Genomic DNA, 12,891 nt, shown 5'->3' with positions numbered 1-12,891 from the left:
CCCCCCCCCCCCCCCGCCAAATGACTTATATCAAAGCAGTCTGTTTTCCCTGCCACTTCCCAGTCTTATTTGAGGATACCCCATTGGAACACTCAGGGCAGGATATCTGCTTGGAGGTAGCGTTCACGACAACGGAAGTCATTTAGAGTTGAAGATGCAGTGTGTCTTTCCGGCAAGGCCGTGGGAATGCCTATCAACTCAACCATCAGAATGGATCCCCCTTATATTCTCATCGTTGTATGAAAATACCACGATGTTTCCTTGATTTGGCCAAATCCTAAACTTTGCATGGTCTTCGGTTCACTGCAAAGGTAGCTGTGCCAGGAAGAAAAGGAGACTTGAGCATTTCTTGTAATTAGCTTCCATTCCTAAGGGGATAGCCAAATGTAGAGAAAAGAACCTGCCCTTGGGGTCCGTGTACACAATCCTAACTGAAGTCTACAGAAAGAGTAAAGAGTTAGTGCTTGTCATCTTCACGGCCCTCGTACAGTTTGCAGTCCATGGCCTAGTCTGAAAAGACTGTCTTGGTTTGAATGAGCTATTCGCTGCAAGTGTGCACAGAGCGAAGTTTTAGCATTTATAACACAAGATGTCATTTTTGTTGGGGGGAAGGTGAAGAGAAGAGAAAATAAACAAAAGGTCTATCTATTGTGTACTTTACACTGTATATTGTATTCCTTAAAAATAAAATCTACCGCTTATCAATCCTGGTGTTCCTCTGCCAGGTTAGTTGGTTGTTTAATTTTTTCCTTGACCAGCAGCTATTGTGAACCTCTGTCTTCTCTGTGCATGATAATAAGTAGCTACATTTTAAAACCATGAAACCATATCCTTCCCTCATAAAGTTTCATCTAATGTCTTCAAAGGTTTATCTCTTTGTGCATGAAAAACTTGGCAGTGTCTCTGGTAGTCTGGAGGAGGAGGACTCAGTGGTCTTTCTTGGGAGGCAGTCTAACACGACGTAATGCCTGAGACCCAAGGGTGGCATGGACTCAACCCAGCAACACAGCTACTGTGCTTACCCCAGCTGAGCTTGGAGCAAAAGAAGACACCCCCTGTTAAAGGCAGGACTGGACTTGCTTTGCATTGGGGTCACGAGACCCATCTCCAGCTTAGTAGAGTCTTTCAGTATTTTTATACTGAAGGCTTCCAACAAGTGCTGCCGCCAACGGCTTGCTTAATTCATTCCCCAGTCTCATCCCCCGTATCAGTCGTCACCATGCCTTGTTCCTTTTGTTTTTCCTTCCTGTTCCTTCTCCTATTGATTTCTTCCCTATAGTTCCACACTGTTCCCACCCTGATCTTGGCCTTCTTAACTCTCCTGCCCTCAGCTCTTCATCCCCCATGCCCCACCCCCATCCCCCATCCTGCAGTTCCTGCTAGTCTTGGCTTCAAGTGCACACATCGCTTTTCTCTGAATATACCTGGATACATCCCAGTTGGTAGCACTTCCAAAGAGCCTTTTATTATAAGATCATCTGTCCTTTTTCCTACCTGCTCATCTTTCTAGATTTCTCCTGGCTGCTCAAAAATGCTCCATCTGCTGACTGCCATGAAGCCATTTCCTGCACTGTCTCCTGAACACACCATGGTCAGTCTCTACCTTGTGTCTTCACTTGCGCTGGTTCACTTTCCAGGACCATGCCCTGGTCCTCCTTCCTCATGGATAGTCTGTGTTTGGTGGTCTAGATCTAGTCTTGTCTTCTATGCCTTCTCCAGTCCTTATCTGTCACCTTCATTTACTCACTGAACAGTGCCTGCATGCCCAGGGTGACCCAGGCACCATACTGGATGCTGGGCACACAGGAAAAAACAAGGCATATTCTTGGGCAGTGTCTAGTCCAGCAGCGGAGAGACATGTCGATGGCTGACACCAGTCCACTGTGCGCAGGACCATGTAAGAGGAGGGAGGTACTGAGAGTGCTCCCTGGGGAGTCAGGGTAAGCTCCACCTGAGAGACGTGTAAGAGCAGGCCTGAAGGATGCTCACTTTGCTTTGCTGTGTGTCAGTTTTCTCTGCTTAACACCAATGTAAGTGTTCTGTGGAGTAGGTCCCTCTAAGCACCGTCTTTCTCCTATGCTCAATCATCTTTCTTTACTTACTGGTTTAAGAATCTTAACACTGGCCAGGCGCAGTGGCTCATGCCTGTAATCCCAGCACTATGGGAGGCTGAGGCGGGCGGATCACAAGGTCAGGAGATGGAGACCATCCTGGCCAACATGGTGAATCCCGTCTCTACTAAAAATACAAAAATTAGCTGGGTGTGGTGGTGCGTGCCTGTAATCCCAGCTACTTGGGAGGCTGAGACAGGAGAATCGCTTGAACCAGGGAGTCGGAGGTTGCAGTGAGCCGAGATTGCGCCACTGCACTCCAGCAAGAGAATCTTAACACTGTACATCACAGTATCCTTAGAGCTGGGGTCTTAGCTGAGATATGGCAAGAAGACTTAGGATGGGTGTACAATATTAGTGGCTTCCAAGGAGTCTTTCTACATTATTTGGATCCTCAGATTTGGTAGAACATGGCTGTGTAATGAAACCTGAGTAGGAATTAGAGAAGTGGAAAGGAGAAGGGATAGAATTTTATTCGTTGAGGTAAAACCATATCCAGAGATTTTTATCTTCTGAACTTTGGCATAACTATCTTGAGTGGTGGTTGTACAAATGTTTCCTGTGCTGAGGGGAGAGAAGGAGATGGCACACACACTCACAGAAATGAGTAGATGGCACAGAAATTGTCCAGGTTCTATGTTTAATCGTGCAGTATATTGAGGTCCCATACTGTTGTAGAAAATGTGACTTGCTAGGAATTATCAGAAGCCTTGTTCTTATAGTACTCAACTTTCTTCCAAGATATGGTAGTAGCAAAATAAATTCAGAGTTTAATTAAAAAATCTCCATAGCTTGGAATAACATTTCAGAGCGTGGTACTTTCCTGACCTCAGTTGTCTAATCTGCTCTAGAGGATGAATCACTGGCTTTCAGAAGGAAAAAAACAGTGGAGGGTCTGGGGCATACCCGTGGGTCTAGTCACTTCCAAGGGTGTATTAGTCCGTTCTCACACTACTATGAAGAAATGCCTGAGACTGGGTTATTTCTAAAGGACAGGTGTTTAATGGACTCTCCGTTCTGCATTGCTGGGGAGGCCTCAAGAAACTTAAAATCACAGTGGAAGGCAAAGGAGAAGCAGGCGCCTTCTTCACAAGGTGGCGGGACTGAATGAGCGCAAGCAGGGGAAACGCCAGACACTTAGACAACCATCAGATCCTGAGATTTCACTCACGATCGTGATAGCAGCAGGGGAGAAACTGCCCCCCGATCCAATTACCTCCCTCTAGTTCCGCCCTTGACACACGGGGATTATGGAGATTACAATTTGAGGTGAGATTTTGGTGGGGACAGAGAGCCAAACTGTATCGGAGGGGCATAAACATATGAATGAAATAGCTTTCATTTTCCTGTTATTTGAATTGAGAACAATGAATATGAAATTATACTAAATAAGGAAGAGCAGTACTTAGGAATCTCATGCCACACTGCTGTTGTCCATTGAGATGAACGTGGAGAGGAAGGAGAAGGGAAATGGAGGTGTATAAAGAGAGAAAGGATGTTAGGGGAATGGTGAGTCGAGAGAAATGCACACACAGACACAGGAAGGGAAGGGGATGTGTGCTGGAACATCAGTCCAGGTCAGCTGTGGGACATCTGTGGGCTGTTCCCTTGAATAAGGCTCATAGAGTTCTGATGGCCTTCAGCCACAACTCCCATCGTTTTGGCTGCTCTTAAAGGGCCAGTTGCAGCAACCCCATCTCCTGTCCAGAAGGGAATGTGACAATTCACCCTGGGGCAAAACAAGAGTGCAGGCTCGGGCAGGCACCTGAAGCAGGACATCGTATGGTTTCCTGTTCTGTGAAGCACCCAACACATAACACATTAAGTGTTAAGCGCAATGAAGAATCCCATTTTCAGCAAATATTCCTACGTTTGCCTCTATCTTTTTATCTCTCCAGCACCTCCTTGGAACAGATGCCCTGCTACTTTACAAGGCTTGTGGAAAAGAGAAAGAGAACAGTAGCAAAAGCCTGTGTAGTTTATGAATAGAAGGTAGCTTCGTAGTGAGTAAGCAGTACTCATGATCTATGAAATGATTCTCTGTGGATTGAGCATGCTAAAAAGATCTTAAAAAGGAAAACATAAATCTTTCCAAAACCTCACATGACCCCTGTGCTTCGGCCTTCTTGAACCTTTGGAGGAGAGCATAGGTGTGGATGAAATGGAACCTTTTGTACGTTTTTTTGGTTTTGTTTTGTGTGTGAGTTTTAAAGAGAGCATTTCCTGCCACGTAGAAGAAAATCCAGGGGTGGCTGTCCTCCCACAGGAAGGAGGTAAACACATATTTTTCCTTAAGGGCTCTATTCCCTCAGCCTGGCTCCCTCAAAGGCCACACTTGGAGGCCAGGAAGTTAATCCATTAAAACAAGGAGAAGAAAGAAGGAAAAGCATATTGGTCTCTACCCCAGTCCAGGCAAATCAGAACTTCTGGAGGATGGAGACTGGGTACCACTTTTTGTTTTAAACACCTCACATAACTTTAATAATGTCCCCATGATAAAGAACTACTGGCCTTCTTCCTTTATCTTTTTCATCCCTTGTTGTCTTCTATTTACTGCTGTATCCCCAAAGCTTAGAGAAGCTTGTAGTATATAAAAAGTACCCAGAAATATTGATTGAATGAAGGGCTTAATGAATGAGTGAATGTCACAAGGGAGCAGGGAAGACGGGCCCCTTCCATTTTTCTCTAGGATGAACCTAGACATCAGCCAGGTGTTGAGATGATCACTAGCAGATCCCACACAGGCTCACAGAGTGTCTGTGCCTTGGCCTGGCTGGGCTGTGCTGTGCACCGACAGATGGGGTGGATTCATATTCCACAGAGGAGACAGCTAGTGGCCAGTCGTTGTCATGGTTGAAAATCCAGGTCTTTCACAACATCCATTAATTATGGGCTGGCAAATTCCAAGTAAATTGTAACGGAACAGACCCATAGTAGGAATAGGGCATATTCACACTTTTTTTTTTTTTTTTTTTAATATTTCTGGTTGGAGATGCAAAACATTTAGAATTCTGTTCCCTTCTAGGAATTCAGTGGCTTGGGGCAGCTCTTTTCAGCCGTGGATCTGGGATTTGAGACCAGTCGTTCGTACATTGACAGTCTTGGCACAGTGAATAACTCTGGATTTTCTACATTGGAGAGGGGGTGCTCAAGGTCTGCCCATGCTGCCGTGGTTTGCTAACATGGTTAATATCTGACCGTAGTCCCTAAGAACTGGGGCTTTGAGACCACCTGCTTGGTTTTGAGTTCTGGCACTTCCCCTCCACTTAATAGCCCAGAACTCTGGGCAAGTGATCTAACCTGGGAGAGCAAAGATAAGAAAAGGTAACACTTGTGTATAACACTCAACACTCAACACAGGCTAGGTACCATTCTGTGCTTTGTATATGTCTGAACTTTTCATTCTCCAAACACCCTCTGAAGGAGAAATTACTATTTTTAATAAAGATGGGGAAACCGAGGCACAGGTAGTGGAGTCACGTGCCCACGGTCACACAGATAGTTACTGGCAGAGCGAGGAGGGCAAAGGAGGACAGCCTGGCCTGGAGCCTCTTCTCTCGCCACCACGCAGCACTCCCCTGTGAGCTGGGTCAGGGCTTAGGAGGTCGGCTCCTAGGAAGCGCTCAGTACACGGCCCTGGTGTTAAGGTGGATGTGCACAAAGACAGCACACCTCGGGATATGTTGTGCATGTGGATGACACCGGACGCAGGACCTAAGAGACACAAGCTTGAGAATCACCGCCAGAAGGTTCCAACCTTAACTGGCTGATTAAAAACTGTACGGTTGGCTTAGAGTTATACTTTAAAGCTGCATTTGTCAGTGGTCACTCTCACTGACTCTTCAGATACAGAGTTAGAACTGATGCTTCCGTGTGGAATTTAAATAATTACCAGGAGTGAGTTGGGGTCCAGTCTCTGCCACTCACTCAGTAGTTGACCTACCCAGTGCAGTGTGGGGCCAACCCTGTCAGTGAGCCTGGGCACTCTGTCTGAGGGTCCAGTGTCCAGCCACCTGCTAACTTCTGTAATTCAGCCTCACCCTGGGTGTTTTTGCCACATGGATAAATCTGATAGACACAATAAATAAAGTAGATATATATTCAGAATAAATATTATACAGCGAGACTAAAATATAAATAGCAAGTGCAAAACAAATTAAATGAGGATGTGAATGACTTCAGTGAAGCCACTGAGCTAACAACTACCATTAAAATAAGAAAAGTAAGTAATTGAGAAATGCAGTTATCATTGGGCAAGAAGTCAAATGAAAAATATGGTTTGAAAGTGAAAAACATATTTTCAGCATTCCTGTAATTTCACACACTACGTTTGCACATGGCACACTAAGTAAGCTATGGGAGTCTCAAGTGCACGGTTAAGTGGACACTGTGCAATGTGATTTACGCGAGGAAAAAAGACAAAAATAATCTTTATGCAGTACTCTTGTTGATTTTTAAAATGAGAAATTGGTGGGTCTGGCACAGAGATCAATGGAGTTGAAGTCACGACGTCAAATTGAGATGTGAGGTTAAGGCTGAGAGACAGACATCTCGTTCTCTCATGCTGGCCCAATGAACTCTCCAGTTTTTTTGGTGACCTCTGGTGAAAACTCTTTTTAACCAAAATGTCAGCATTTGGGTTAGAAGAACATTAATTTATCTGACTGCAGTGAGATGCATTTTCTCAATTCTCCTCGTTTGCTTCTTTTACCCTAATACTCGGTCGCTAAATTCAAAGACATTCTTTCTCTAAAAACTCAACTTCTACCCAATTGAATTTTCACCAAAGGAATTGCCGAGGTTGAGTGTGGTGGTAAAGAACGCAACCCTTTGGTGCTTTTTTCCTTTCTAAACACTGCGTGGCCGGACGTCAGGACTGTTCAGCCCTGGAAGTCATCTTCCTCTTTACTGCCTTCTCATGGCGTTTCCTTTAATTCCTACTACACAGAAAGTTACAATTGGAAATGGAAGAAAACAATTATTTCCCAATCAGCATTTCCTGAGTTGGTAGCAAAATCACTGACTAGGTTTGTGTTAGTAGCCTCATTAAATACTTATTAAGCACCTGTTATAGACAGTACTATGCTTAGTCATTTAAGGATTTGCGCTGTGAATCGCTTAGTCCATTTTCCTCCCATTTGAAAGTATTTCTCATGGACATTCTAGGAGGTAAGGGATAATGAAAATCTTGTTTTTTAAAATAATATTTCCAGTTGAAAATTCACACTCAGATATTTAATAGAAATCCTATCTTTTCCCCGGTTCCTGCTGGCTCGCAGACTTCTGTTTCCATTAAAATCCCCCACCGTCTTGCTGGCCTTGGGTAGCATCTTTAGTCCCTTCTTTCTATCTTGCCACATTACAAAGACTTGCCTGCCAAAAGGTTTTTCTCATAGCTGTCCCCTAACTTACTTCCCAGTGCTACTGGGACTGGCTCATTTTCACCTGTGACACCTTCTCAACTGGTCTCCACCTCCTCTCTTCTGGTTCACCTCCAGTTACATCATCTTAATCTTCTGAGAATATATGTTCTTGTTTAAAACATCAGCAGAGGACCCTCCTGCTCTGCTGGTTCCTCCTCAGACTGACTCCAAACTGTGCCTCTACTCTCTGATCCCAGCATCTCAACCTTTGCCACATGTCACTTCTCACTCTTACCATACAAGTCTGTAGCCCTGAGCACCCTCCCACTTGGCTTAAGCTCCAGGACTGATGTCTGCTGGGCTCAGGAGTCCAATCTCAAGCATCACCCACGAAGTCAGCCAGGGCATCACTCTCTGCCTATAATCTCCTATCCTGATTCTACCTGGGAGTCTTTAGGCTCCTGCCACTTCTTGCCAGCACCTCCCCTCCTCCTGGACTTGAGCTTCTTGGAGTCCTCTCACTTGGTCTTGTAACACCTTACACATTGCCTTGGCCACTGCTGCAACAGCTCAGTACATATCCACAAATCAGAATTCCTCTCTGAATAAAGCCATCTGCATATCCGTCTACCTTCCCTGTGCTTGCCCCACTTAAAAATCCCAGGTTTTATATCTTTGCTACAGTTTTAAGGATGGTAAAATCGCTTACTACAAAAATAAGCAGATTTCACTGTACAAAATGCAGGTAGTAAGAGTTATCTAAAATCTAACCACTAAGTACATATAGAAAAGATTTTAAAAAACATTAAGAAGGGCAGTTGACAAATACAAGATCCTTCCTGGAGAAGAACAAGGGTGGGGGATCCCACATCACCAGTGGAATGACCTAGAAACACAAAGACTACTCAATTTCATTAAGGTTGGCATGAGTATGACACAGCCCCTTGCTGCTTCCTCAGCTGAACAGCTGTCAAAAGGCCCTCATGCCATCAGCCTGTGCTTTCTCCTCTTTCTCTCTGGGATGGGCCTGTCCATGGAACCCCTGCTTTGGGACATAGCTGTGATCATCTCTACTGAGATGGAGTGAGAGCAACTTTTATCTGCAAGGCTGCCTGTAGTGTTTTCAGCATTCCGTAGCCTCCTTCCCATGTCTCTCATATGTTGTAGTTTACTGCATTTCATTTCATGGCCAAAGCTAGATTATTAAGGACTGAATTGGAATTTTCCATATTAAGTAGAATATAAACTTCAACAAGCATTTTCATATGCTGGGTTTGTTTGTTTACCATTCTATTGGATAGAGTAGTATAATTCATATGAATGTACGGTATGCAGAGATGCAAGAATCTCTTTCTTTTTTTTTTTGCTCAAACTTCCTAACAGCAGGATAGTGTGGGAAAAAGAACATGTCTATGGATGTGCAATACTTTGAATAAACAGTTCAGTGCTCTATAAAATAAATATTCGCAAATAATGACTTTGGGGAGAGTTATTTCCAAATCCCTTTGAAATATGTTGTTAGCCAAAAGGTTTATAGAGTAATTTGGAATCATAATTCCTGCTTGTCCCTAATATCTGCTGTTCTCCATTCAAGTTAATTTTCTCTCAGTCCCAATTAGAGCTGGGAATATATACTCAGCAGAAAGAGACACAATTGTCAAGTCAGAATGTTTTGTATTTATTCAGATAGTGATTTGTCATCTGGTGACATCTTTGTACACCTCAAGGTTCCTCAACCCATTCATGATGGTTTGAATAATGTCTAAAGCACATATGACTCAGATGCACACTGAATATCCTGTGACTTACAGTAGAGGGTTCTCTGAAAGGACTTGAATTTGGAACCAGGAAATGTCTCTGAAGTTATGGTTTTTCTTAATGTGAGAGGTAAGATCCTTGGTTGCCTGGAAATACCTTAGTTAGTGCCTTCAGGATCTGAAACAGACACATTATCACACATGGTCCAAAGGTTCAAACCTATACTTTCATGGCTTAGTGCTTAACACAAGACATTGTCCAAACAACTTGTTTACAGCAATCCTGTCAGGGTCCCTGTAGTTTGGTTCCTGCAAGTCTGTATTCTGTCCTTAATGTATAAGAACAATGTCCATATTAAATAAACTGATTGAAAGTCATGAGTTTCACCACCTACGTATCATAGGTTAGCTCCGGTATTTGATAAATCTCTTAATGTTTGTATGAGAGTTTCATGGTAATGAAAGTGTCGTCATGTAGTATCAATCATATTAAATTTTGCTTTAAAATATTGAAGTCATTCCATAATGTTATGAAATATTAAAATCAAATATGTGAGGAGACAGAAGATCTGCTTCATAAATCATGCCAGCTAGTTTCTGGTTGGGGAATGTAGGTCTCCAACCAGTGGAATTGTGGTGGGGAGGGATGCGGTGCTTCACATTTATGAAGGACTATTAAAAATGACGATGACACTGGTTTTATCTGGGTAGTTTTTATGACCTCACATTCCCAGAATGGCAGTGGTTTGCCTCAAGTATGTAGAATTTGCCAGCCTTCCCAACTGAGCTGCTTGGGTGCTGTGGACGGGTTAAACAGCATCCTTCACAAGCATTAAAATCCCTGGTGAACCTGTCACTGCCCTCCTATGTAAATTTCTGACCACAGAGCTGCTGCTTTGGGATGTAGCTGTGACCATTTCTGTATCATGAGTCTCTGAGAAGCATGTCACCTGCTTCTCATATTCCAGAGTTCAGTAGTTGTGTCTCTAAATGAGATAGCCATGGCTGGGTGCAAACAAGAGAATACAAATGTCTACATGAATGGGTTTGTCCTGCCGCTCTGCTGCGATCCATTGTTATTTCTGAGAATCATTTTGATTTTTGGACTGCTTATTTCAATGTGGAGGAGTCTTCCTTGTAGATGAATGCCTTTCACGTATAAGTCTTTCTCTTATTTATTGATTTATTTAAAAAAATTTCCCTATAGAGGGAGAAACAAAACACAAAAATTCCCTTTCCTGTCACAGGGGAAAATAACTGGCAAAACAGAGAAGCTCCCAAAGTAAACAGAGTCATAGAGTCCCCAGCCTCCCGTAGAGCTTGCAGAAATTTCATTGTGCAGACATGGAGCTCCCCAGCTTTTGCCTTGTTAGCCTATTTCTGAACCAGTAGTTCTGTTTCTTAATAGGATAAAGGGCCTGCCTTACGTAAAAGTTCAAAGTCTTCATCACAATGATAAAATACAAAGTCGTGGCAACTGTAGTAAGTTTAAAGACATATTTAGCTTTTCAAGGACATCCTGTCTTTAAGAAAAAGTCTTTCATTTAGCTAAAGAAATTAAACTGAATTGTTCAATCTTTTAAACAAAATGATGAATTTAGTGAAGACAACAAAACTCTCCATTGCTAAGGTAATTTATGCAAAATCACGCAATTAGTGATAGCTGTGCTAGACTTTTTTTTTCCTTCACCAAATGCGCCTCTAATAAAACCATCGTGAGGAGCAGTGCCATCTAATGTAAGTAGTAAACATGGATAGTAAATGATTAATATCTGGTGAGGCATGCACATGGCAGGACTTCCATTTTTCCTTTGAGCCCCCTATGCATGTTTGCTAATCATTCTTGCAAAAAAATTGCAAAGATAAATATGAACTTTCGAAAGTAATATTCAACAGGATATGAATGTAAGAAACAGCAGTATGGGGGAATAGTAAAAACCAGCACTTTTCGCCTCTGCATGGTGAAATGACGGTAACCTGCTGTAGTGTAAGCTTAATAAGGGTTATATCATTTTCACGTATGTACTACTCTGGGCATGGTCCGGGTCTTGTGAGTGGTATTTTTTTAATCAAGACCCCAGCCAGCGCAGTCACCCTGACAGTCTCCCTAATGAGATATGGAAAGGTAACCCTCTAGCAAGTCCTCGTTCAGGGGAAAGCGTTCAAGTGCACAGACGTCTACCCTGTGCTAGCCTGAGCTGTAGTCTTCTGAAATGATCGCTTGGCTTCCCAGCCAAGGCAGGGCTCCCCCAAAGTTCCTTCCCACTCTTGCAGTTTCACCTCGGAATGCTTCCGCAGAATTTCAGTGCCTAAGCAGACAAGGTCAAAGTAAACTGCTTCACCGCTGCTTCTGGCGCAGGGGCCCAGAGCGTATCCAGCCCCACAGCACAGACCAACAGCAGGAGAGGGGTCCGGGCAGGAGCCCTGGACTGTAGATAAGCAAAACGCACCCATTTTCTCTCCTATTTACTCCAGAGGTACCTCTCCTCCCCCACTCCTGGCATCTCCTTATCACTGGCTCCCTCTCCCTGTGGCATATTTTTGGGTAGTAGAATGCTGAGGTCACAGGGAGCGGCTCTTTATCCAAGCAGTGGGGACGTCAGCCTGGAGCCCTGAGCATGAACCAGCAAGATGCAGGCTCTTGCTCTTGACTTTGGGCTCCAGGCGCTGCCCCAGCCCAGGGCTGCCTGCGAGCTCCCTCCTCCCTCCTGCCCTCGCCCGCCAGCTCGCCCTCTCTTAGGTCTGCAGCGTTGGTTGGTTTCCCACGCCTGTTCTGGTCTGACTCGGGATGCCAGGCACCCAGAAGCCCCGTGGGCACCGACCCCAGCCCGCAGCCCAGGGAAGGTGCCAACCCCAGGGAGTGGTGGAGACTGGCATTTCACGTGGGCATCTGCCTTCACTGCTGCTCGCGCTTCTCCTCAACCTCAACGGCTGGCGTCAGGGCCCTTCTGCTCCAACTCGTCCCCCGCCCCCCCGAAGTTAATCAGCCGTACTTTCCAGGGCGCTTTAGTTTGGAAAATACTTAAAAGCCTCGAAATGTTCATGGGAGACGGCCGCCCCCGGATCCCCCAGTTCTGCCTAGTTAAGGCTGTCGGGCGCTCAGGAAGCTGTGGCGTTTGTCTGGAACCGACATCGCAGAGGCGCAGCCCCACTCCTCGCTGGCGTCGCCAAAGTTGCCAGACGCCCCTCGGCGACCCGGCCGCGTCAGATGCAGTTGCATAACCTCGCCCCCGACCTGCGCCCGCGCAGGGTCCACTCCCGGCTGCTCCGGGGTGTCCCGGCCTCGGGAGCCGCCGAGTCTCCGGCCAAGCCGGTTTGGGGGGCGAGTGCGTGCGCCGGAGTCGGGGTGGGCGCCTGTCCGAGCGGTGCTCTGCCCGCGGCCAAGTACGACGGGCGCGGGGGCGCGGGAGAAGGGCACTTGGGGCTCCGCTTACCTTCCGCTGCTTACAGATAAGTCGAGGTCGGTGCAGCGCCTGGCTCGGGCATGTCTCGCCGCGGACCCTGGCAAGCCTGGCGCGGCACGGAGCACTTCGGGCAGAGCATCCGCGGCCAGACTCACCGGGCTCGCGCGGAGGAAGGCTCGGCTCCGGGGACGTGGCCGGCTGCGCGCCTGCTGCCCGCCCCTCCCACCGCCGCCGGCCCGGCCCTCCTGGACCGGCG

At 45.7% G+C, this 12,891-nt stretch overlaps 2 protein-coding genes across 5 annotated transcripts in view; one reads left to right on the top strand and one right to left on the bottom strand.

Moving 5' to 3' along the window:
* INSYN2A (inhibitory synaptic factor 2A) overlaps positions 1 to 12,853 on the bottom strand; it is a 61,220-nt gene extending 48,367 nt beyond the window's left edge. The window contains exon 1 of the mRNA XM_017858671.1: positions 12,666 to 12,853. The gene's annotated coding sequence lies outside the window, so the exon portion shown is untranslated. The remainder of the gene's footprint in view (positions 1 to 12,665) is intronic.
* DOCK1 (dedicator of cytokinesis 1) overlaps positions 1 to 12,891 on the top strand; it is a 487,728-nt gene that overhangs the window by 215,655 nt on the left and 259,182 nt on the right. The window lies entirely within an intron of this gene.

Source organism: Rhinopithecus bieti, unplaced genomic scaffold (assembly GCF_001698545.2).
Source record: "Rhinopithecus bieti isolate Rb0 unplaced genomic scaffold, ASM169854v2 scaffold_42745, whole genome shotgun sequence".
NCBI classification, from domain to species: Eukaryota; Metazoa; Chordata; class Mammalia; order Primates; family Cercopithecidae; genus Rhinopithecus; species Rhinopithecus bieti.
This window is presented reverse-complemented; position numbering and strand designations above follow the sequence as displayed.